The sequence below is a fragment of the Hoplias malabaricus genome, chromosome X2 (assembly GCF_029633855.1).
Source record: "Hoplias malabaricus isolate fHopMal1 chromosome X2, fHopMal1.hap1, whole genome shotgun sequence".
Classification (NCBI taxonomy): domain Eukaryota; kingdom Metazoa; phylum Chordata; class Actinopteri; order Characiformes; family Erythrinidae; genus Hoplias; species Hoplias malabaricus.
Genome location: NC_089819.1, coordinates 35,265,624 through 35,278,745, shown reverse-complemented (window position 1 = coordinate 35,278,745; position 13,122 = coordinate 35,265,624).

The window sequence follows — 13,122 nt, the reverse complement described above, 5'->3', positions numbered from 1 at the left end:
ACATGTTCCAAGGTACCCAGAGAATAATTGTCGTACATTTTTACTGTAGGAATTTGGAGTAATAATATTTCAAATCTCATTAAAATGATGTTTAATTTACATATATGGCAAAATTGTGAGTCCTATTAAAGAGTTAAATCAAATTGTTACCAAACCATTCCACTGCAGCCTTAAAGAATATGTTCTCAGGTACTCAGAGAATAAGTTTTATACATTTTTACTGTAGGAATTTGGAGTAAGAGCATTTCAAATTTCAGTAAAAATGGTTAAATTTGCAAATATTGCAAAATTCTGAGAGCTATTAATGGGTTAAATCAAACTGTTACCAAACCACTCCACTGCAGCCTTAAAGAATATGTTCTCGGGTACTCAGAGAATAATTTTTATACATTTTTACTGTAGGAATTTGGAGTAATATCATTTCAAACTTATAAATATGCTGTTTAATTTACAAATATTGCAAAATTGTGAGAGCTATTAAAGGCTTAAATCAAATTGTTACCAAATCACTTCACTGAAGCCTTGAAGAACATGTCCCAAGGTACCCAGAGAATAATTGTCGTACATTTTTACTGTAGGAATTTGGAGTAATAGCATTACAAACTTCATAAGAATTTTGTTTAATTTGCATATAAGGCAAAATTGTGAGTCCTATTAAAGGGTTAAATCAAACTGTTACCAAACCACTCCACTGCAGCCTTGAAGAACATGTTCTAGAGTACCCAGACTATAATGTTCATACATTTTTACTGTAAGAATGTGGAGTAATAGCATTACAAACTTCATAAGAATAACAACCCAATTCTATAAATTGCAGAATTCTGAAGGCCATAAAATGGTTAAATCAAACTGTTACCAGACCACTCCACTGCAGCCTTGAACAACATTTTCTAGAGTACCCAGGGTACAAATTTCATACATTTTTACTGTAGGAATTTGGAGTAATATTATTTCAAATCTCATAAAAAATGATGTTGAATTTACATATATGGCAAATTTTGAGTGCTACTAAAGGGTTAAATCAAACTGTTACCAGACCACTCCACTGCAGTCTTGAAGAGCATGTTCTCAGGTACCCAGAGAATAATTTTCATACATTTTTACTGTAGGAATTTGGAGTAATAGCATTACAAACTTCATAAGAATAACAACACAATTCCACAAATTGCAGAATGCTGAAGGCCATAAAATGGTTAAATCAAACTGTTACCAGACCACTCCACTGCAGTCTTGAAGAGCATGTTCTCAGGTACCCAGAGAATAATTTTCATACAATTTTACTGTAGGAATTTGGAGAAATATCATTTCAAACTTATAAATATGCTGTTTAATTTACAAATATTGCAAAATTGTGAGAGCTATTAAAGGGTTAAATCAAATTGTTACCAAATCACTTTACTGAAGCCTTGAAGAACATGTTCCAAGGTACCTAGAGAATAATTTTTATACATTTTTACTGTAAGAATTTGGAGTAAGAGCATTTCACATTTCAGTAAAAATTGTTTAATTTGCCAATATTGCAAAATTGTGAGCGCTATTAAACGGTTAAATCAAACTGTTACCAGACCACTCCACTGCAGTCTTGAAGAGCATGTTCTCAGGTACCCAGAGAATAATTTTTATACATTTTTACTGTAGGAATTTGGAGAAATATCATTTCAAACTTATAAATATGCTGTTTAATTTACAAATATTGCAAAATTTTGAGAGCTATTAAAGGGTTAAATCAAATTGTTACCAAACAACTTCACTGAAGCCTTGAAGAACATGTTCCAAGGTACCCAGAGAATAATTGTCGTACATTTTTACTGTAGGAATTTGGAGTAATAATATTTCAAATCTCATTAAAATGATGTTTAATTTACATATATGGCAAAATTGTGAGTCCTATTAAAGAGTTAAATCAAATTGTTACCAAACCATTCCACTGCAGCCTTAAAGAATATGTTCTCAGGTACTCAGAGAATAAGTTTTATACATTTTTACTGTAGGAATTTGGAGTAAGAGCATTTCAAATTTCAGTAAAAATGGTTAAATTTGCAAATATTGCAAAATTCTGAGAGCTATTAATGGGTTAAATCAAACTGTTACCAAACCACTCCACTGCAGCCTTAAAGAATATGTTCTCGGGTACTCAGAGAATAATTTTTATACATTTTTACTGTAGGAATTTGGAGTAATATCATTTCAAACTTATAAATATGCTGTTTAATTTACAAATATTGCAAAATTGTGAGAGCTATTAAAGGGTTAAATCAAATTGTTACCAAATCACTTCACTGAAGCCTTGAAGAACATGTCCCAAGGTACCCAGAGAATAATTGTCGTACATTTTTACTGTAGGAATTTGGAGTAATAGCATTACAAACTTCATAAGAATTTTGTTTAATTTGCATATAAGGCAAAATTGTGAGTCCTATTAAAGGGTTAAATCAAACTGTTACCAAACCACTCCACTGCAGCCTTGAAGAACATGTTCTAGAGTACCCAGACTATAATGTTCATACATTTTTACTGTAAGAATGTGGAGTAATAGCATTACAAACTTCATTAGAATAACAACACAATTCTATAAATTGCAGAATTCTGAAGGCCATAAAATGGTTAAATCAAACTGTTACCAGACCACTCCACTGCAGCCTTGAACAACATTTTCTAGAGTACCCAGGGTACAAATTTCATACATTTTTACTGTAGGAATTTGGAGTAATATTATTTCAAATCTCATAAAAAATGATGTTGAATTTACATATATGGCAAATTTTGAGTGCTACTAAAGGGTTAAATCAAACTGTTACCAAACCACTCCACTGCAGCCTTAAAGAATATGTTCTCGGGTACTCAGAGAATAATTTTTATACATTTTTACTGTAGGAATTTGGAGTAATATCATTTCAAACTTATAAATATGCTGTTTAATTTACAAATATTCCAAAATTGTGAGAGCTATTAAAGGGTTAAATCAAATTGTTACCAAATCACTTTACTGAAGCCTTGAAGAACATGTTCCAAGGTACCTAGAGAATAATTTTTATACATTTTTACTGTAAGAATTTGGAGTAAGAGCATTTCACATTTCAGTAAAAATTGTTTAATTTGCCAATATTGCAAAATTGTGAGCGCTATTAAACGGTTAAATCAAACTGTTACCAGACCACTCCACTGCAGTCTTGAAGAGCATGTTCTCAGGTACCCAGAGAATAATTTTCATACATTTTTACTGTAGGAATTTGGAGTAATAGCATTACAAACTTCATAAGAATAACAACACAATTCCACAAATTGCAGAATGCTGAAGGCCATAAAATGGTTAAATCAAACTGTTACCAGACCACTCCACTGCAGTCTTGAAGAGCATGTTCTCAGGTACCCAGAGAATAATTTTCATACAATTTTACTGTAGGAATTTGGAGAAATATCATTTCAAACTTATAAATATGCTGTTTAATTTACAAATATTGCAAAATTTTGAGAGCTATTAAAGGCTTAAATCAAACTGTTACCAAACAACTTCACTGAAGCCTTGAAGAACATGTTCCAAGGTACCCAGAGAATAATTGTCGTACATTTTTACTGTAGGAATTTGGAGTAATAGCATTACAAACTTCATAAAAATGATGTTTAATTTACATATATGGCAAAATTGTGAGTCCTATTATAGGGTTAAATCAAATTGTTACCAAACCATTCCACTGCAGCCTTGAAGAACATGTTTCAAAGTACCCAGAGAATAATTGTCGTACATTTTTACTGTAGGAATATGGAGTAATATTATTTTAAGTCTCATAAAAATGTTGTTTAATTTGCATATATGGCAAAATTCTGAGTCCTATTAAAGGGTTAAATCAAACTGTTACCAGACCACTCCACTGCAGCCTTGAAGAATATGTTCTCAGGTACTCAGAGAATAATTTCTATACATTTTTACTGTAGGAATTTGGAGTAATATCATTTCAAAATTCAGTAAAAAAAATTTAATTTGCCAATATTGCATAATTCTGAGAGGTATTAAAGAGTTAAATCAAACTGTTACCAGACCATTCCACTGCAGCCTTGAATAACATGTTCTAGAGTATCCAGATTATCATGTTCATACATTTTTACTGTAAGAATGTGGAGTAATAGCATTACAAACTTCATTAGAATAACAACACAATTCCACAAATTGCAGATTTCTGAAGGCCATAAAATGGTTAAATCAAACTGTTACCAGACCACTCCACTGCAGTGTTGAGTAACATGTTCCAAGGTACCCAGAGAATAATTGTGGTACATTTTTACTGTAGGAATTTGGAGTAATAATATTTCAAATCTCATAAAAATGATGTTGAATTTACATATATGGCAAAATTGTGAGTCCTATTAAAGGGTTAAATCAAATTGTTACCAGACCACTCTACTGCAGTCTTGAAGAACATGTTCCAAGGTACCCAGAGAATAATTGTTGTACATTTTTACTGTAGGAATTTGGAGTAAGAACATTTCAAATTTCAGTAAAAATTGTTAAATTTGCAAATATTGCAAAATTCTGAGAGCTATTAAAGGGTTAAATCAAACTGTTACCAAACCACTCCACTGCAGCCTTAAAGAATATGTTCTCAGGTACTCAGAGAATAATTTTTATACATTTTTACTGTAGGAATTTGGAGTAATATCATTTCAAACTTATAAATATGCTGTTTAATTTACAAATATTGCAAAATTGTGAGAGCTATTAAAGGGTTAAATCAAACTGTTACCAAATCACTTCACTGAAGCCTTGAAGAACATGTCCCAAGGTACCCAGAGAATAATTGTCGTGCATTTTTACTGTAGGAATTTGGAGTAATAATATTTCAAATCTCATAAAAATGATGTTGAATTTACATATATGGCAAAATTGTGAGTCCTATTAAAGGGTTAAATCAAATTGTTACCAGACCACTCTACTGCAGTCTTGAAGAACATGTTCCAAGGTACCCAGAGAATAATTGTCGTGCATTTTTACTGTAGGAATTTGGAGTAATAGCATTTCAAATCTCATAAAAATGATGTTTAATTTACATATATGGCAAAATTGTGAGTCTTATTAAATGGTTAAATCAAACTGTTACCAAACCACTCCATGACAGCCTTGAAGAACATGTTCTAGAGTACCCAGGGTACAATCGTCATAGATTTTTACTGTAAGAATTTGGAGTAATAGCCTTGCAAATTCAGTAAAACTTTTTAATTTGCACATATTGCAATATTGTGAATGCTATTAAAGGGTTAAATCAAACTGTTACCAGACTACTCCACTGCAGCCTTGAAGAACATGTTCTAGAGTACCCATATTATACTTTTCATACATATTTACAGTAGGAATTGAGTAATATTATTTTAATTCTCATAAAAAAAATGGTTTGATTTACATACATAGCATTTTTGAGTGCTATTAAAGCGTTAAATCATACTGTTACCAGACTATTCCAATGCAGCCTTGAAGAACATGTTCTAGAGTACCCAGAGAATAATTTTTACTGTAGGAATTTGGAGTAATAGCATTGCAAAATTCACTAAAATATTATGTTTAATTTGCACATATTGCAAAATTGAGTGCTAATAATGGGTTAAATCAAAATGTTACCAGATAATTTACAAGAAACTGTCCACTGTAGTCTTGAAGTACATATTTTCAGTTTCCCTGGGTATAATTCTCATAACTTTTTACTCTAGGAATTTGGAGGAATAGTATGGTAAAATTCAGAAAAAATTATAATTTAATTTTATGAATCTCGTAATGTTTAAGACCGTAAAAAGTTTATAGTACTAGGTACTAATTACCAGGGTTATGTACTGCATTTACAAAGAACATGGTCTCAGGTAAGTATGTTTTTTTGTTTTTTTGTGTGTTCGGAATAGTAATATTTAAAATTTCCCTAAAAATTATGGTTAGATACAATTGCAGTGTTACCAGGGAGCCAAGTGCAGTCTTTAAAACCTTTTTTCTTAGGTACAATGTGCATACGATTTCATTATCGTTTAGTTTTGGTATTGTGGGTAAAAGCAGTTAATGATTATCTCCTGCTAGTAATTCATATTTCCTGAAAATGACAGTTATAATAGAATTTTAAAAATGTTTAAAAATGTTAAATTCAACAATAAGACAATAACTTTCAAACTTTAAAAGCTCTTTTCAAGACTACAGACATGATCTCTAGCATTTTTTGAATTTAACATTTTTAAACATTTTTAAAATTCTATTATAACTGTCATTTTCAGGAAATATGAATTACTAGCAGGAGATAATCATTAACTGCTTTTACCCACAATACCAAAACTAAACGATAATGAAATCGTATGCACATTGTACCTAAGAAAAAAGGTTTTAAAGACTGCACTTGGCTCCCTGGTAACACTGCAATTGTATCTAACCATAATTTTTAGGGAAATTTTAAATATTACTATTCCGAACACACAAAAAAACAAAAAAACATACTTACCTGAGACCATGTTCTTTGTAAATGCAGTACATAACCCTGGTAATTAGTACCTAGTACTATAAACTTTTTACGGTCTTAAACATTACGAGATTCATAAAATTAAATTATAATTTTTTCTGAATTTTACCATACTATTCCTCCAAATTCCTAGAGTAAAAAGTTATGAGAATTATACCCAGGGAAACTGAAAATATGTACTTCAAGACTACAGTGGACAGTTTCTTGTAAATTATCTGGTAACATTTTGATTTAACCCATTATTAGCACTCAATTTTGCAATATGTGCAAATTAAACATAATATTTTAGTGAATTTTGCAATGCTATTACTCCAAATTCCTACAGTAAAAATTATTCTCTGGGTACTCTAGAACATGTTCTTCAAGGCTGCATTGGAATAGTCTGGTAACAGTATGATTTAACGCTTTAATAGCACTCAAAAATGCTATGTATGTAAATCAAACATCATTTTTTTATGAGAATTAAAATAATATTACTCAATTCCTACTGTAAATATGTATGAAAAGTATAATCTGGGTACTCTAGAACATGTTCTTCAAGGCTGCAGTGGAGTAGTCTGGTAACAGTTTGATTTAACCCTTTAATAGCATTCACAATATTGCAATATGTGCAAATTAAAAAGTTTTACTGAATTTGCAAGGCTATTACTCCAAATTCTTACAGTAAAAATCTATGACGATTGTACCCTGGGTACTCTAGAACATGTTCTTCAAGGCTGTCATGGAGTGGTTTGGTAACAGTTTGATTTAACCATTTAATAAGACTCACAATTTTGCCATATATGTAAATTAAACATCATTTTTATGAGATTTGAAATGCTATTACTCCAAATTCCTACAGTAAAAATGCACGACAATTATTTTCTGGGTACCTTGGGACATGTTCTTCAAGGCTTCAGTGAAGTGATTTGGTAACAGTTTGATTTAACCCTTTAATAGCTCTCACAATTTTGCAATATTTGTAAATTAAACAGCATATTTATAAGTTTGAAATGATATTACTCCAAATTCCTACAGTAAAAATGTATAAAAATTATTCTCTGAGTACCTGAGAACATATTCTTTAAGGCTGCAGTGGAGTGGTTTGGTAACAGTTTGATTTAACCCTTTAATAGCTCTCAGAATTTTGCAATATTTGCAAATTTAACAATTTTTACTGAAATTTGAAATGTTCTTACTCCAAATTCCTACAGTAAAAATGTACGACAATTATTCTCTGGGTACCTTGGAACATGTTCTTCAAGACTGCAGTAGAGTGGTCTGGTAACAATTTGATTTAACCCTTTAATAGGACTCACAATTTTGCCATATATGTAAATTCAACATCATTTTTATGAGATTTGAAATATTATTACTCCAAATTCCTACAGTAAAAATGTACCACAATTATTCTCTGGGTACCTTGGAACATGTTACTCAACACTGCAGTGGAGTGGTCTGGTAACAGTTTGATTTAACCATTTTATGGCCTTCAGAAATCTGCAATTTGTGGAATTGTGTTGTTATTCTAATGAAGTTTGTAATGCTATTACTCCACATTCTTACAGTAAAAATGTATGAACATGATAATCTGGATACTCTAGAACATGTTATTCAAGGCTGCAGTGGAATGGTCTGGTAACAGTTTGATTTAACTCTTTAATACCTCTCAGAATTATGCAATATTGGCAAATTAAATTTTTTTACTGAATTTTGAAATGATATTACTCCAAATTCCTACAGTAAAAATGTATAGAAATTATTCTCTGAGTACCTGAGAACATATTCTTCAAGGCTGCAGTGGAGTGGTCTGGTAACAGTTTAATTTAACCCTTTAATAGGACTCAGAATTTTGCCATATATGCAAATTAAACAAAATTTTTGAGACTTAAAATAATATTACTCCATATTCCTACAGTAAAAATGTACGACAATTATTCTCTGGGTACTTTGAAACATGTTCTTCAAGGCTGCAGTGGAATGGTTTGGTAACAATTTGATTTAACCCTATAATAGGACTCACAATTTTGCCATATATGTAAATTAAACATCATTTTTATGAAGTTTGTAATGCTATTACTCCAAATTCCTACAGTAAAAATGTACGACAATTATTCTCTGGGTACCTTGGAACATGTTCTTCAAGGCTTCAGTGAAGTTGTTTGGTAACAGTTTGATTTAAGCCTTTAATAGCTCTCAAAATTTTGCAATATTTGTAAATTAAACAGCATATTTATAAGTTTGAAATGATATTTCTCCAAATTCCTACAGTAAAATTGTATGAAAATTATTCTCTGGGTACCTGAGAACATGCGCTTCAAGACTGCAGTGGAGTGGTCTGGTAACAGTTTGATTTAACCATTTTATGGTCTTCAGCATTCTGCAATTTGTGGAATTGTGTTGTTATTCTTATGAAGTTTGTAATGCTATTACTCCAAATTCCTACAGTAAAAATGTATGAAAATTATTCTCTGGGTACCTGAGAACATGCTCTTCAAGACTGCAGTGGAGTGGTCTGGTAACAGTTTGATTTAACCCTTTAGTAGCACTCAAAATTTGCCATATATGTAAATTCAACATCATTTTTTATGAGATTTGAAATAATATTACTCCAAATTCCTACAGTAAAAATGTATGAAATTTGTACCCTGGGTACTCTAGAAAATGTTGTTCAAGGCTGCAGTGGAGTGGTCTGGTAACAGTTTGATTTAACCATTTTATGGCCTTCAGAATTCTGCAATTTATAGAATTGTGTTGTTATTCTAATGAAGTTTGTAATGCTATTACTCCACATTCTTACAGTAAAAATGTATGAACATTATAGTCTGGGTACTCTAGAACATGTTCTTCAAGGCTGCAGTGGAGTGGTTTGGTAACAGTTTGATTTAACCCTTTAATAGGACTCACAATTTTGCCTTATATGCAAATTAAACAAAATTCTTATGAAGTTTGTAATGCTATTACTCCAAATTCCTACAGTAAAAATGTACGACAATTATTCTCTGGGTACCTTGGGACATGTTCTTCAAGGCTTCAGTGAAGTGATTTGGTAACAATTTGATTTAACCCTTTAATAGCTCTCAAAATTTTGCAATATTTGTAAATTAAACAGCATATTTATAAGTTTGAAATGATATTACTCCAAATTCCTACAGTAAAAATGTATAAAAATTATTCTCTGAGTACCCGAGAACATATTCTTTACGGCTGCAGTGGAGTGGTTTGGTAACAGTTTGATTTAACCCATTAATAGCTCTCAGAATTTTGCAATATTTGCAAATTTAACCATTTTTACTGAAATTTGAAATGCTCTTACTCCAAATTCCTACAGTAAAAATGTATAAAACTTATTCTCTGAGTACCTGAGAACATATTCTTTAAGGCTGCAGTGGAATGGTTTGGTAACAATTTGATTTAACTCTTTAATAAGACTCACAATTTTGCCATATATGTAAATTAAACATCATTTTAATGAGATTTGAAATATTATTACTCCAAATTCCTACAGTAAAAATGTACGACAATTATTCATTGGGTACCTTGGAACATGTTCTTCAAGGCTTCAGTGAAGTTGTTTGGTAACAATTTGATTTAACCCTTTAATAGCTCTCACAATTTTGCAATATTTGTAAATTAAACAGCATATTTATAAGTTTGAAATGATATTTCTCCAAATTCCTACAGTAAAAATGTATAAAAATTATTCTCTGGGTACCTGAGAACATGCTCTTCAAGACTGCAGTGGAATGGTTTGGTAACAGTTTGATTTAACCCTTTAATAGAACTCAAAATTGTCCATATATGTAAATTAAACATCATCAAATAATATTACTTCATATTCCTACAGTAAAAATGTATGAAAATTATACCATGAGTACCTGAGAACATGCTCTTCAAGAATGCAGTGGAGTGGTCTGGTAACAGTTTGATTTAACCATTTTATGGAATTTAATATCCATAGGGTTTTTTGAAGTTTTTTTCAAGCCTATTACTTCTAATTCTTACAGTAAATGCACATAAATATTATACCCTGTGTACCTGAGGACATGTTTTTCAATACAACAGTGAGATTTTCTGGTAACAACCCGTTCTTTTAGCCAATCAGGCCTGTTTTTAATATTAACTGAATTGAATTATGTTTTAAATTAATTTCTTATGAATTTTCAATATCTGCGCTTTTCTGCGAGTCCCCCCTCCCGCTCGCACACGTTCTACCGTAAACTGTGATGTAGAAGCGCACAAGAAATCCTAGTGTAGATGGCGTGACTGCGTTTTCGCGAAGTGCAGATGGCGTGACCGCGGTGGATGATTATTATGGGCTATGTAAAGAACAAAGCTGTTAATGTATTTAAGCTCAACTGATGTTAGCCCATAACATAGTTAACATGATGTGTTCTATAGGCTAGCCTACAATTACAAGGTTAGGAATGACTAAAGAAAATAAGCTGACTTTTATATTTAAATTTTTTGTAGTCTGAGGTTGTTGTTTTTTTGGTAATAGGTGGGTGGGTTTGATTAAAAGCTGTAAAGGGAAAATATACCAAAAGTCATAGTTAATGACTTCTATGATCGGAATGTGCAAAAAGCTCCGTACATAAAAAAGAGCTTCTGTCAAGTGTGAATCAAGGCAGCTTTGTCATGTTTGACGAAAGCATGAACAGGACCACCAAAAGCAAACAACTGGACTTGCAGTCAGGTATTGGACAAATGGTTCTCGAGGGCAGTTCCGGTGTCTGGGATCATAGTTTATGGGTCACTCCACTGCTGAAGACTTACTGGATAACTTTGAGGTAAGCCATTCAACAACGTAATTAAGACAAAAACATGCTTAAAAATGTCAGTATTTAAATTAGATAATATTTATTGGCAAGAAAATTCACAATAGTTAGGTTTTGGTTTAGGACCTCTAGTGGATAAATGTGACTAAGCTGCAAAAGCTACCCAGTTTTTCTACCATGATGGAATTAAGCCAGCTTGTTCTTAATTGAACAGTATGGTCCTAGTTATTTTGAATGTTTCCATGTTCTAAATTATAAGCATAGTCAGAGACAAGGAGTTTTTGTTACCTACATAGACATGCTGTGTACTCTGAGGGGGCTGTCTGCTGGTAGGCAGAGGTGGGTAGCTGGTGCTGGTCAGGGTGTGTGTGGCATGAGGCTATTCTTCTATATAAATTTGTCTTTGCACACCTTATCCTCAATAAACTAAACTTTATTTAAATGTTTGACTTTTTTTTATATGCATGTGTTCTAGGTATCAATGCTTTAGGAATAAGGGCTGTTTTTGTTTTTTTTAAATGTTTGTATTTGTCATAATTTCAGGAATGTACAAAGGAAATAAATCTCAGGAATATGCTCTCCTTGTCAATGGATGGACCCTCTGTTAATTAGAAATTTGTGAACTCCTGCAGAAAGAGCATGCTGAGCAATTTGCTGGAACACAAATTCAAATTTTCAGAAGGTGTGGTCTACATATCCTTCATAATGCGTCTAAAAGTGGTTTTGAAGTGTAGTTGGTGGAAAAAGTGCTTAAAGCATTGCATCATCTCTTCCACTGTGTACCAGCCAGAAGAGAATACTTCACTTCTGCAACATTATCCTCAACATTCACCTTGCCTTTCTGTGGCCATAGGTGGTGGGAAAATTTGCTAGCTGTTGAACAAGCGTTGCAAGTCTGGCCCTCAATTGTGAAATATGTGGACATTGTGAAGTCAAAAGACTGAAGAACCCAGGGACATTATCATTTGACAGCATTTGTGAAGCCCAAATGGGTCCCCTTCTGCTGGCCAAATTTAATTTTTTCCTTCATGGCCTTATCACGAGCCTTTCAATCATTTCTGGCTAAATATCAGATAATGTTATGCTCTGGAAAATTTGATACGGATAATTATTCACAACATCAATAAATAAGATGCCAAACACTTAAAATTCATGTCAGTTAATTTATTTTCAGAATCTCCCTAAATAATGTATCAAGCAAGATACATCCATATAAACTAATCAAGCTTGATGTCACAGGTCAAAAACTGGTTCAGTCCAAAGGAAGTGCAGCAGCTGCCATCAAAGTGGGACTTCATTGATATCTTTTAGATGTGTCAAACAAATGTGTGAATAACATGGTGTGAGAGATTTATTTATTTATTTATTTTTTAAATGTACAATTGAGGTAATGTTAACCTTCTGCTTAGTGTTTAGAGAGATCCTGGAAATTTGACAAGCCATGGTATGGTGTTTTTTTTTTTTTTTTTGGCTTGGTGTGCTTCAGTTCAGAAAATACTGCCAGATTGTATGAACATCTATAAGAAGGCTCTGGATAAGTGCCCTCTGAAGTATTCTGTCGTGCACAATATGATGTGTTTGAACCCAAAGGAAATGCACTCAAACCCAGATGCCTTTTTGCAGAAAATACAGGCACTCATCCAGAAATTTGTGCAGGATAAACAGTTGGCAGGCAGGATATCTGCAGGTTAACTATAGGAATAGAATGGAATGTTAAATTATGGTTTTCTTTTTTTGTTATCAACATGAATATTGTTAACACGTCTTTTAACGCTCTTTATAAGATAAAGTCTTTTGGTTTGAAGTATTAGCCTGGTCAACATATCCCGAGAGATTTGATTGCACACCTATGGTATCATGGGTTTATTGGGTTACAAGCTACT